This window comes from Aotus nancymaae, unplaced genomic scaffold (genome assembly GCF_030222135.1).
Source record: "Aotus nancymaae isolate 86718 unplaced genomic scaffold, 86718_ANA_hifiasm-v0.15.2.pri h1tg000043l, whole genome shotgun sequence".
NCBI lineage: Eukaryota > Metazoa > Chordata > Mammalia > Primates > Aotidae > Aotus > Aotus nancymaae.
This window is the reverse complement of record NW_026988457.1, coordinates 6,910,921-6,924,963: the sequence shown is the minus strand read 5'-3', so window position 1 is coordinate 6,924,963 and position 14,043 is coordinate 6,910,921.

The following is a 14,043-nucleotide window of genomic DNA, read 5'->3' as shown; positions in this document are numbered from 1 at the left end:
CTCCTGGTCTCCTCTCTGAGCTCAGAGGCTCCTCCCTGTTGATGGCCCCATATGAGTTTCACAACCTCACTGCTCTGTCTAGTGATAATGTGGCTTTACCCTTTGTGTAGTAACTCCTTCTAGGAAGATTCCTGGTCAGAGTCTCAACCACTTTGTTAGAGCTACGCAGGGTTTCACATGACATGGAAGGCAAGCACAACTCAGGCGCATTGACTCAGTCTTCCTTTTAGCTGAACTATGCTGCATGGCCTTCCTACCATAGCAATCTTGTGAGCCTGCCCCCAGCAGGTGGGAGAGAGGCACAGCTGGGGATGCCATCTCCTTTCTACAGCTACAAAGACAGCATGGGGAAAGCAATGAGAAAAGTACCAGAGGACCAGGCTATAAATCAGTGAAGACAGATTCTGTTTGAAGAGTCAGTTTGCCTGAATCTTTAGAAAAACACATACCTTCTCTCTGCTTTCTCCATAGATTAAGTGGAAATCAGGGTTTTTCTCCCTTACTGAGAAAAAGCTGTGATTGGTGAGGTTATGGCCATGAAGCACTTGTAGATCTTAACAACACTGAGTATCAGTTTACTTAACCAATAAGAGCCTTTTGACCTGCTCAGTACATGATGACCTCACTGGGACGTTGTCAGGCCGGGGTGGGGAGGCACATGCAGAATATTGAGGGGGAAACCCAGACGCATAGACGACTGTGCCCCTTCCTTTCATCTCTTCCTGTCCCTTTCCGCATTCCACGTGGGCTTGTCCCCTCTTCCTTTCTGGCAGTGGCCTTGCTGTATCACAGCCACTTCTTCCTTGAGGTGGAACTACTCTGTTCCCTTCCTTTGTGTTATAATTTTAGATCCAATTCAAAAAGGGAGGCCACATTACTGATGATATAAGATTCAAAATCTTACTCATTTTACATTTGAAAATGATAGTTTTAAAAACATTTAATTGTAATTTATTAAAATGCTACACCGGGTATCTTTGAGATTTAGGCTTTCTAGAAACAGTCATCAAAGGGCTATTCTGAGAATTCAAATAAAAAGTGTAGTGGACAGAGCCTAGGAGAAGACTTGGTTCTGAGAACTTGGCTCAGTACCGGCTTGTTGCCTCTTTCGCACCCTAGGAGAGTAATGAATTTTTCTTTCCCCTAGAGCATGAGTTGTTTTAATTATGGATGTTTTAAAAATGTTTGTTATTAATTCTTTCCTATAAATTATTTTAAAAGGCTGCCTCTCTTCTCTGTGCACTTAGTTAAAAGCTTTTCATCCTTAATGTAGGCTCTATAGAAGAAAATGTTTGGAAGAGGAATCGTGTACAGGAGATGCCAAAAAGCTGTTACTGGTTAAGTAAACGGATACTTAGTGTTATTAAAATCTGCAAGTGCTTCACAACTATCATCTCACCGTCATCACAATTCTGTCTCAGTTAGGAAGAAAATGCCTGATTTTCACTTAATTTATGGAGAAAGCGGAGCAAAGTTATGTGTTTTCCCCAAAGACCCACACACATTGACTCTTAGAATAGAATCTGTCTTCACTGATTTATAATCTGACCCTCTTATAGTTTGCATCTCTAGGAAGAATATTGAATTTGATCCATATTTCGGATAAATAGAAAAGTCAGTTATTTTTATTATTTCAAATTTTAGGGCTGGGCAATGCTTATTTTGATTTTGATATTTAACAGAAGAGAAGAAAATTGCATCAACCTACTTTCCCAGGCACTTGGTTAAAAACATTTCAAAGTTAACACAGGCTCTATGGAAGAAAATGAGGGAAAGAAGAATTATGTACAGGAGATACCATGAAGCTATTAGTAAAGAATAGTTCCAGAAGAATTGAAAGTAGCCTTCCAGAGATTATAGAGTTTGTAGCCTTCCAGAGATTGGAGAATCTGGAAGTAGGTTTCCAGAGATTGGGGAAGCAGTGAATGCATTTTTCCATCTCTTAGTTGAGAATAATCAGTCAATGTTAGACACTGACTTTCCCTAAGTGATTTTTTTTTCTATTCAGTGGGAGTAAATTGGGCTCGGAGGACAATTGTGGTGCATTGCTAAGTCTTGGAGGGAAGACAGAGTTAAGAATGCTTAACTCTACATTTGAAGGCAAGACACTGAACGTTGTAATAAAGACTCAGTGTTGCTGCCTCTCCTACAGCATGCAGCAGAAATTGAGTCTTTGTGTGTCACTTTGTTAGAATAATTCAATATTTATTTATTAGTCAATTATTTATTTATTCCTTCAACAAACATCATACTAACTACTGAGAATATGTAATAAGACACAAGCTCTTCCTCTGAAGATGAATCTCTGTGTGTGCAAATATTTATCTGTAAATGGGTAGGTTAGGGAAGGCTAAAAGGGGACATCACTGATTAGAAATCTTATAGCAATGGCATTGTATGGTTGCTATGGAGGGGTTGTATAGAGAGGATTTTTGATAAATTAGAAAGAAAATCTTGGTACAGTCAGAGCCCTCCTGGTCCAAAAGAAAACACCTCTTAGTTAAGATATTGAACTAGGCAATCAAGAGGACAGCATGAATGGTCATGTGAACTAAAGTCACACTTTACTGGGGAACTTCTTGGAGAAAAGTGAGTAGAACATGTTCTGCAGTGGCCATTCCAGCAGATCCTTGTCTAATGGAAGAACTTAGTATTAAAATATTTCTCCTACTAAAGCCAGTAAGTGATAAGGAAGGACACTTATTATGGAACTTTTGGGAGTATTAGGTGGCTATAGCTATCTCCAGATAATATATAATATTTAATTCATTTTTAGTTCTAGTAAAATAATTATTCTGAGCTTTCCTTAGGTTTCTGAGTAGGGCCTTAGGTCAAAAGCCAAGAATGACATTACCATACAACATGTACAACAAAGAATTTTATGCAGAAAAACTAAGAATGAGAGCTATATAAAATTTTATAAATTCCTTATTCATCCATCCATTTATTCATTGATTCATTCATAAAATATTTATAAAGTATCTCCTACCTTCAGGCATCATATCTACCATTGAAGGCATAGCAGCAAACCCTATCTTAAGAAGTGTGCAGTGTTGCTTCCTCAGGCGTTGAATTAGGGAGGAATGATGAAAAAATATAATGAAACCCTTTTCTTTTAAAGTCTGTTTACTGAGGTAAGGTTTAGAAGCAGGGTGACGATATTCACAAAAGATTGTTGCTCTTTGTCCTGCCCAAACCTGCTTTATGAGAACTTACAGCCATCCCTTAAGAGTTCTGCATAACCCTGGGGATATCTTGCATCGGTTCCACATGGAATTTACATTTTTCTCCTTCTTCTCCACAATACAGTGACGAGGTATTTTACTTCTGCTCAAGTTAATAGTAGCAACTCTGCTGCCTTGTCACTGTCATTTTGCTGATACCTCCAACAACTACCCACCCTGTTCTCTTCCACCGTTTTCTTCTTATTTTGTTGAGAAACTAGAAATATTTATAAGAGAATTCCTTCATGTTTCCAGAAACAAAGTCTTTAAGTCTCCTAGCAATGTTACAATGGACAGACTTCTCCACTCCTATTCAAGGCCAACTTCTCTACTTGAGCTCTGGATTCCATCCTCTCATAGTTTCCATTTACTTGGGCACTTGGCTCCAGGAATGATCTGTTTTTCTGTTTTTCTCTCCTGTGAGTATCCCACACTTTCAGATCATTTGCACCAGTATGAGAACAAAATGTACACAGAATGCTTAGGGTTGAGCCCATGGACAGTGAGGGCTTACTGCATGTTAGCTATTTGTATTGTTATCACCATCATCATCATCATCATCATCGTTCTCTCCTTCTTCTCCTTCTTCCTCTTCCTCCTCCTCTTCCTCTTCTTCTTCTTTCTTCTTCTTCCAGATCTCTATGCTGAGCTGTGTCATAGCAAGAAGCATCAGGCCTTTCTATTCAAGTGCTGAAAATATTTACTCCAAAGATTGTCACCAGGACCAACTGTTAGGTATACAAGGATCACAAGAATGGAAAACAGACTCTTAGTATTTTCTGCCTTTATGTAAGATTTTTTCAGGAAATAAATATGAAGAGAGAATGAGCCACACCCTAAGGTATGTGTGCTTGCGTGCTGGCTAATGGGGAGAGCCCAACAGAAAAGATATAATTTTAAGTGTTGCCTTCCATGGTAATTTATTTAGAGGAATCCTAAAACTGCAAGTGGAAAAGTAGCTAAAAAAAAATTTTAGCTGAAGAGGAAGAAAAAATTTTTGAGTACAAGGATAGGCACAGGACATGCCTTTTCTCTTCAAGGAGTTGCTCTAAATGGTAAGAACATACAGAATTTAAAAAATATACAAGGGGATTTATTTGTGGGTTCTCATTGATGTTTACATGGCTAGTCCTAAAAATTTACCATTCTGGAGGAATATAGTTTAAAATTAAGTATAACACTTACTTTGATTTGAGGATCATATATTCAGAGGCTTCTGGTGCTCCTATGTTAAGAGCTTTGAAACCCATGTGGACCTGGTTAGAAAGCATACTGAAACTACATTCAGGTTCAGAGAAAGGTATAGCTTGGGAATTCTCAGGACTGGGACTCTGAAAAATCACCCAGCAGCAAGACTGACCCCTAAAGTGGATGCTTTAATTTTTGCAGTGCTGTGTCTACTCTCCCTTCTTGTGGTAACAGCATTCCAGCTGTGCTGTGGACAATCCCTCCTCTTCCATTGGATATGGTCAGTAGTGGTGCTTGTCTTCCTCTGGCCAATGGGTGAGCATATGACCTAAACTTGGCCAATTTGACATCTTCTCTGTGGAGCTGAAGCCTTGCGAAATGCATCCAGAGTACAGTCACCTCAGTAGTGCCCTCCTAAAGAGCTTTCCCCTTCATTTCTGCTGCCTCAGTGCCAAGGACAGCCCTGGTAAATGGCCTTCTGATGTTTAGTACTTTAGATTTTCTTTTAGCTCTGTAAACTACTCAACTTGTCCCCAATGTGTTTATTTTTTCTTCCACTAAAGAAGCTCAAAATGATTTCTGTTGTAAGCAACCAAAGAACCTTAATAGACGAACATTCCCACTTGACGTGAGAAGACAACTGGCAGTTGGCCAGTAGCAGTTGAGATGTGGATACCTTTCCCAGGAAATGATGTTTGTCTTCCGGGGGTTTAATTTGAGGGTGAGGTGAAACGAGAGGCAAGTCTTATGATGGAATAGGAATCCATCCTTCAGTAGAAGTTCCAAGGGCTGAGCCCTTTGATTTCTGGGAAGAGTGAGGATGAGCGTGGGAGAATTTGCAAGAGCCGGGCCAATGAATTGGGATCCTGGACAAACTATTTGGGGTTAGGTGAGTACTCCAGTCTCAGTAGAAATTGAGATTCACTCCTAAAATCAAAGCAACCAAATGGAGAGTGGTGGTGATAACATTACAGCTTGGGGTGGCACCATCCTTGGGGCTCCCTCAGGCTCATCAAGTCATGAATGTAAGGAAGTAGGGAAGTAGGACCAATTCAAAATGAGCCAGCCAGGGGCAATGGTGTGCCAAGCAGTATGACACAGACGACTCAGATGGAACTGACTTCAAAACTTATGCTCAAAATCTGGGCTTTTCCCCTGGTAATGATGAGAATTTGAGATAAATATGTCTTCCTCTGGATGTTTTTCCTGCATTTCCCCTTTTCCATGTCCCAGTGCTATGCTAGAGACTGGGTTTTGATGCCTCTGCTCTGTGCCCTAATGGTGATCTCTATGTTCCTTGTCACAGTGCTTGTGAACTTCATGTTACTACATTATTTGTTTATCTCCTTGACCAGGTTGTAAACTTCACACAGCAGCAACCTTGTCTTTCTTGTTCACCTTTGTATTTTCAACATCAAGCACAGTGCCCGACACATAATCAAAATGTGTTGACTACAGAATAACTAAAAAGGAAGCAGAGGAGATATAGGAGAGGTAGAAGATTATTCTGCACAAAGCAAGGCAATGAAAAGTTCTTTTTACGTCCTACAGTCTTACATTAAGTTGCATATTTATGAAGTACTATATCTGAGGTCAATTCTAAGTGACAACCATAAGAGGTCCCCTGGCAGTAATTATGGGACTCTTAATAAGTTAAAACTTTCCTAAAGCCTGTTAAATATTTTCACATAGGGTGTTTTTTTTATTATACCAGACCAATCTGTAAGAAAATGTTCTGTTTCACAATGATGCATTACAATTTTAATAACACTTATTAAAGGGCTCTGCACATAATAGTTGTTCAGCAACTATTTGTTGATAGAGCAAATATATTAAGCAAAATTGGCCACTTTCATAAAACACTTTAAAGCCTACAAGTGTCTATTTACTATTTAATTATACAACAGCTCACATTAGTGCAAAAGATTAAATGATAATTTTTTAAAGGGAAAGAATCTTTTTTCCTGATATAAACTTTGTGTCATAACATATTCTTGCTCATTCAACCAATAAAGTTTGGATTTTCAACTGGATCACAACACATTTTGTCACCTGACACATTCTTTCATACGGAAGCTTTGATAAATCCTAACTGTACACATTAGCTGTCTTAAGGTCTTAATCCTACATGAAAGGATATGTCCATTTGCTTAGTGAGAAAGGGTCACTTTCTTCCTCCTGCTAGAAAAGCTTGTAATATTTTAAAAGGTAGATTTGCCAACAGACTTCTGTCTTTATAAATCATCATAGACAGCAATTCTTTGCAAAACAAGTTTCATGTAATATTTATATAAGCTGCACATGACTTCAACTGAAAGCAAAGGTCAGAAAAAACAATGTTCCTATTGTTTGACGGAACACTTCTGTATTTTTGTCATTTATTACTTACTCAAGTTGTTTGCTATTTTTATCTTGTATGGAATAGAAGTTTTTTATTTTAAAGTGAGGCTATGAGGAAGTATAACATTTCTTTTTAGAATCAGTACTATTTTATTCTTTACTTGTAGAAAATCTCTTTCAACAAAGAGGAACACCAGTGGCAGCGCTGAGGATAGAATGAGTGTGGGTAAGTAGAAGGGTAAGGTGTCCTCTAGCCATTCACAGAATTCATTCTGGGGAGCATTAAGAAAGCAAATGGAGAAGATCAGATGTCTGAGAGGCAGCGTTCTGATTGTCGTATTTAATAAACATGTATCCTATTCCAACTTTTCTGCTCAAAAGAAAATCTATATAGTAATGATAGACAATGATAATGGAATTCTAGCCTGGCCTGTAGAATTTATTAGCTGTAGGATCTTGGGCAATTTACTTAACTTCTCAACTTTGAATTTTTGATTGCCCATAAAATAAAATATGGAGTCCTGAGCTGACTGTCCTGCAGCAGAAGGCTTCTGTTACCTTTCCTGCTTTCCACTCGGTCCCTAGCACTTTGAGGTCCACTCGTATTCATTCCACATTACCTCGGCTTTTTTTTCTTAATCATGCGTTCTGAAATAATCTCTTTCGTTGCTTGGTTTATTTTGCTTCATCAGAATATAGGGTCCATGACAGAGGGATCTTGGGTCTTATTCTTACTGTATACCAAACACTAAAACAATGCCAGGAAATTAACTGGTATATAAAAATAACTGGTAGATGACTTCTGGGTATATACCCAAAATAATTGAAAACGGAAACTTGAACGGATATCTATACACCTATGTTCATAATAGCATTATTTATAGTAGCCAAAAGGTGGAAACAACTCAAGTTTCCATTGATAGATCAACAAAAAAACGAGATATAGACCTACAATGAAATATTATTTAACCTTAAGAGGAGGGAAAATATGACACAAGGCACAGCATGAATGAACCTTGCAACATTATGCTAAGTGAAATAAGCCAGACACAAATGGACAAATATTGTATGAGTCCCACTTAAGAGTAGATAGTTGAGTAGTCAGGCAGAGAGTAGAAAGGAGAATGGTGGGTTCTGGGAGCTGGGGGAGAGGGGAATAGGGAGTTGTTTAATGTACAGAGTTCATTAAAAAGTTCCCAAAGAAAAAAATGTTCTGGGTATGGATGGTGGGGATGGTTGCACAACAATGTGAATGTACTTAATGCCACAAAACCGTACACTTAAAAGTGATTAAAATGGTAAATTTTATGTTATGTCTATTTTACCACACAAAGAAATTGGCAAATGAATCAGCGTGGAGGTCCTTCACATAAGCAGTTCTCAATTCCTGGAACACCATTCTTTGTCATTGCTCCACCCCCTCCTTGCTGTCCCCTCATTATTCCACCTGGCCAACTCCTACTCATGTAGCAGCTCTTAACCTTACATCAAGGTTTCTCATCAGCAGAACTTTTGACATTTTGGACTGTATACTTCTTAGTTATTGGGGGGTATCCTGTGGTGAGACTTGGAAAGGGGTTTAGTAGCATCGCTGTCTTCTCACCAGAGCCCAGTAGCCAGTGGTCCTCCAGCTGTGGCAATCAAACATGTCTCCAGATATTGGGAAATGCCCCAGGGATAGGGTAGGAGCAGCAAAATTGCCACTGGTTAAGAAATATTGGTTTGGATGTTACTCTCACTGTCTCCAAAAGTCTGGGCTAAGAGCTGCTTCTGTGCTTCTATTCTACCCTAGTGCCTCTGTTCCACCCTGTTTTTTAGTCAGGGAACTCATTCCACTCTGAGACCACCACAGCATCTCCACCACTAGACTGGCAACTGTAGCACCTGACACAGGACCTGGAATACAGTAGGTGCTCAATATGTATTTGTTGTTTCATTGATTTGAATCTAATTTCCTCATCTTCAAAATGAAGATAATACCTGATGGCTTCTCAGAAATGTTGTGAAGATCATTTCATAAGAGAAAGACTTTTTGAAAAAAATTATATGGTCTTATATAAAAAGGAATTCACATCACTATTGTTATAAAAATTTTCACTTAATACTTCTTATACTTCATGTGCTCTAGTTAAATGAAGTATTATATCTTATATAGCTCAGCTATATCACCCAATAAGTCAGTGGCTGAATTGGGATAGAGAAACTGCTATCACTAAGCATAATTTTATCTTCAGAAATTCTATCTGGGTATATAAAAAGACTTGGGTTGGAAATTCACTAGAAAATTGTTAATTTGGGGCTTGATTTTTGGGAGAAAAAAACTAAACCACAGGCAAAAAATGAATTTATTTGGGCTTATTAGTTTTTTTTTCAAAACAGTTCTATACTTCATGAACAATTTCCAGTACAGAAAGAGAAATAAAATTATGTCCATTATATCTATTCTGATAGCTAGAACTGGCTGGGTGCAGTGGCTCACACCTGTAATCCCAGGTCTTTGGGAGGCCAACACACTAAATCACTTGAGTCCAGGAGTTTTTGAGACCAGCCTGGACAATATGGTGAAACCCCATCTCTACTAAAAATACAAAAATTAGCCAGGCATGGTGTTGTACACCTGTAATCCCAGCTACTTGAGAGGCTGAGGCACAAGAATCACTTGAACTCCAGAGGCAGGGGTTGCAGTGAGCCAAGATCATGCCTGTGACTTCCAGGCTCTACATGTGAGATTGGCACCCTCTGGAGTTATGCAGAATGGCACCCCTTTTTTAGATGAGATTTGGAAGGAAGATTTGCATAATGAGTAGTTGACATAGAATCTTCTGGTAACTATGGTGATGAAATGTTTGGTTTTTCTGGAAGCATTGGTAATGAAGCTGCTGATCATAATATCACTGGTCTGGGGCAGTGGGAGTAAAGTTACCTCTAGAATAATCTGTTACAGTGACTGACTGAAAGTTGTTATTTGATTAGCATTCAAGCTATACACCCTTCCTTTTCCAGAAGTTTTGTTAGCTGTCACAACCTTGTAATAATTTTTTTTTCTTGCATACACTGGCTATGTTGCATTATGTTCTCAGAAACTATGGATTCTGATGGATACTATTATGGCCAACATCTATAATAGGTACTATAGATAAAGAATGGATTTATGCTCAACTCTTCTTTCTTGCTCACTACTGTTCATCCTGAAGGATTCTGCAGTCTTTTGGAGAGGGCAACAACAGGTGTGCTAATAAACAATAACACTACAATTTAACAGGTGCTGTTATAGACCTGTAAGGCTTAGTCAAACAGGAGCATAGAAGAGGAATGGCGTAGGAAGATAATTGGACTAGGGAAGGTTTCACAAAAGAAAGTATCAATTGCATTAAATCTTTAGGAATGAATGGAAGTATCTCAGGTGAAGATCAAGAAGAAAGAACAGAATGTTCAAGTTATAGAGTGATGCAACCATATAGTATGTTCAGCAAATTGTAAGAGTTTTGCTATGTAAGTGGGACTTGAAATTCATGTCAGGGAGATAAATGTAGGGAAAAAGATGGGACCTTTTCTGTGAGACTTAGAGGTTTGACTTTGAGAATGTTGAGTACAGGAATGGCATGTATTTCAGGAAGATTCCTAGGGAACCTACATATAGAACAGGCCGGGGCAGGGACACTGTTGGAGGCAGGCTGCAGGGAAGATTTAAGAGATGACTGCAACAATCTAAGGAGAAATGGTTAGCTGGGGTACAAGCCATGGAGAGAAGCAGATGGATTAGAGAGATTGTGGTTGCTGGCTTGTGACAGGAATCCAATCAACCTTAGTTGAATGGGAGGAAAAAAGTTGCACATAACTAAAGAGTTCTTGGCTTGGGTGAACAGGAAGAAAGTGAGCATGCTTTTCAGTGAGTGCAGAGAGTATGTCACTGGTGTGTTTACTCTCTGCCTCTATTTAGGAGCAGAAAACACATGATAATCTATATTCTGATATATTCCTTCACTTTCATCCATCTACTCATTCATTCAACAGGTATTTACTGCATATCATTGATGTTCCAAGCACTAGGATAGGCACCGTGGATTCCATAGTGAACTAGGCAGCTTGCAGTCTAAGCAGGTTAGCAAACATAAGACAGTTACATAATAATAAATACAGTCAAGATGAGCACTCTGATGAACAAGCCCAGGATATTTTAGAATAGGAAAGGTTTAGAGGGTATGTGGGGCAAGAAGGGAGCTGGTGTGGAACAGTAAGCATTATTGGAGTAGTGAGAATAAACTTGTTTTTTTTCTGAAGAGTATTGCATTAAAAAAAATCTAACACACTATCCAGGTTTCATAAAGGCCAGTGTACTTATGCCTTGCAGACATCATGTTATGGTGTCATTGTTGGAAACTTTCCTCTATGCAGGGCAAAACCTATTCATTCTCCCTTCTGCCGCTTTTAGTAGAGATCCTTCTGATTAATTATTAACTAGCAAATGTATCTCTAGAACACCACACTAAGTGGTAGCATATTAAGGAAGATGAATTTGAGGTGGTATTCATACTTCTTGAGGGAAGAAAGCTGGACTCTGCTGACAGCCAAGTCCATTAATCACTTTGTTAGATTTACTGTGTGGTTTAGTTTGTTTTTCAGTGGGGATTCTTTTCTCCATTTGAAAATAGATACTTTATACAGATAAAGGAAATGCCTACAAGATTTACAGTGACGCCAGCCATACTAATTTATAGAGAAAGGCTGCATGGGTTACTAGGAGGAACGTTTATGTGTCTGTACACCAATCTAAGTTCTACATTGGTCTTGACTATCATTTCCAAATGACACTGTCTCCAGGTATATCAAACTAATTAAAGAAACCTGAACTAAAGTACAATATTTAATTGGCTTACAGCAGTGTTTTTCAAGCTGCAGATTGCAACTCATTAGTGATTTGTGAAATCAATTTAGTGGGTCGTGATCAGCATTTTTTAAAAGAGGAAATAGGAAAAGCGGGCAAAATATCAGAACATATTGCACACATAAAAATTACTGTTTTGTAAAAGTTTGTTTTATATATGCACATATACACATATATGTAATAGGCACATGTGTGTAATTTGTATTATACATATGTATATATGTAATACATATATGTATGTATGTATAATGTGTTTCCACACATACAGACTTACTTGGTTAATATGTAAAATGTCAAAGATGTTTTAAACATACAGATCTGGGAAAAGAGTTCTAGAAAAAGCTCCTTTCAGTCAGATCTGCCATTAATATACCAATCATAAATTAATTTTTTATTATTCCTTAAAGCATATTGGGAACTATTGAAACTGTTTAAATGGAGAACTATGTGATGAATTTAGACTGTAAATGAATGCTGGGTAAACCAAGAAAGTAACTTACTCTTGATTTGGTAAATATATATTTGATATAATAAATAAAGGTGTTTAAAACCCTTAAGTCTTACTAATTTTGTTCTTTATGAAGAGTTCTATTTCTTTTTACATTAGGAATTCTGTATCAAATATAGGAGAGGGATTGACTCATTTTTGTAAATGCACTAAATATGGTAACCTAGAGGAGATTAGCAATTCAGACTTTTGAGTTCTGTCTTTATACCTGACAACAGATTGGTTCTTATTCTATGATTGTACATTATGAATGCCTTTTTTCGGCTCCATATTTAATTATTTATAAATAGAAATACTATTATGTATTTGATTTACTGTGTTTTATAAATAGGAATTTTTAACATAGCCAATTCAAATTATAGTTTTCAGTCACAACTATTGACTGGCATTCTTTTCTATTTCTACCATATGAAAAGGCAAAGCTATGGTTAACATTTTGTTCAAAACAAATAATATACATCAGTATTCCTATCCGCATCATTATAGCCATTCTTCAAAGACTCCTACTTTTGACTTCTTATAGAAATTTTAATTCATTCCTTTTTAACATCAGTCTCATCCTTTTCACTCTTCTCTGCCAAGTCTCAAACACAGCCTTCTAATACTATGACTAGGCCTGTAAAACAAGTGGCTGTTTCTATATAAATCCTCAGGGTTGATTCTACTTCATATTATACAAATACTGGTCATTTAATGCCTTCCTACAACCCCATTTTAGAAATCTTGCCTCACACGTAGTCTGGGAGGGGCAACCTTCTTACTGTATGATTCCTCCCCCTGAACAGAGCTCGTTGGAGAGGGGTGGGTGCTGGGTCAATCAGAGTGGAGGCAATGTTGGCCATTAAGATAACTTGATCTTGTCAATCTGGAGTGGGAGTCTGTAAGTACCATGGCAAACTAGAGCTGTCAACCTATCAGGGATTAGGGGAAGAAGAAACAACCATTTTGAAGAGAAATTTAGAAAGCTAGAGGCTAGAGCTGAGAAGCGGAATTGAGGGAAGCCACGTGGCTTTGAGAGGTGAAGGGCAATGTGATGGTTAATATTGAGTGTCCACTTGATTGGATTGAATGATGCAAAGCATTATTCTTGGATTTATCTGTGAGGGTATTGCCAAAGGAGATTAACATTTGAGTCAGTGGACTGGGAGAGGCAGACCCACCTTCAATTAGTGCTGCCAGAATAAAAGCAGAAAGAACACAGAAAGACTAGATTAAGTCTTCTGGCCTTCATCTTTCTTTCATGCTGGATGTTTCCTGACCTTGAACATCAGTCTCCAGGTTCTTCAGCTTTTGGACTCTTGGACTTACACCAGTGGTTTGCCAGGGGATCTCAGGCCTTTGGCCAGAGACTGAAGGCTGCACTATCAGCTTCCCTGCATTTGAGGTTTTGGGACTTGGACTGGCTTCCTTTCTCCTCAGCTTGCAGACAGCCTATTGTGGGACTTCACCTTATGATCATGTGAGTCAATACTCTTTAATAAGCTTCCTTTCATATATAAATCTATCCTATTAGTCCTGTCCCTCTAGACAACCCTGACTAATACAGGCAACATTCTCTTCCAGCTCCTGGTCTTATGTGGACTGGGCTCTACTTTGCTTTCATCCCTGGAGCCTCTGAGGTTCCACTTTTACTTAATGATATGGTTTGGCTATGTCCTCACTCAAATCTCATCTTGAATTTTAGCTCCCATATTTCCCATGTGTTGTGGGAGGGGCTCTGTTGGAGGTAATTTAATTATGGGAGTGGGTCTCTCCTGTGTTGTTCTCATGATAGTAGATAAGTCTCACGAGAGCTGATGGTTTTATCACGGGGAGTTCCCCTGCACATGCTCTCTTGTATGCTGCCATGGAAGATGTGCCTTTGTTCCGTCTTTGCCTTCCACCGTGATTGTGAGGCC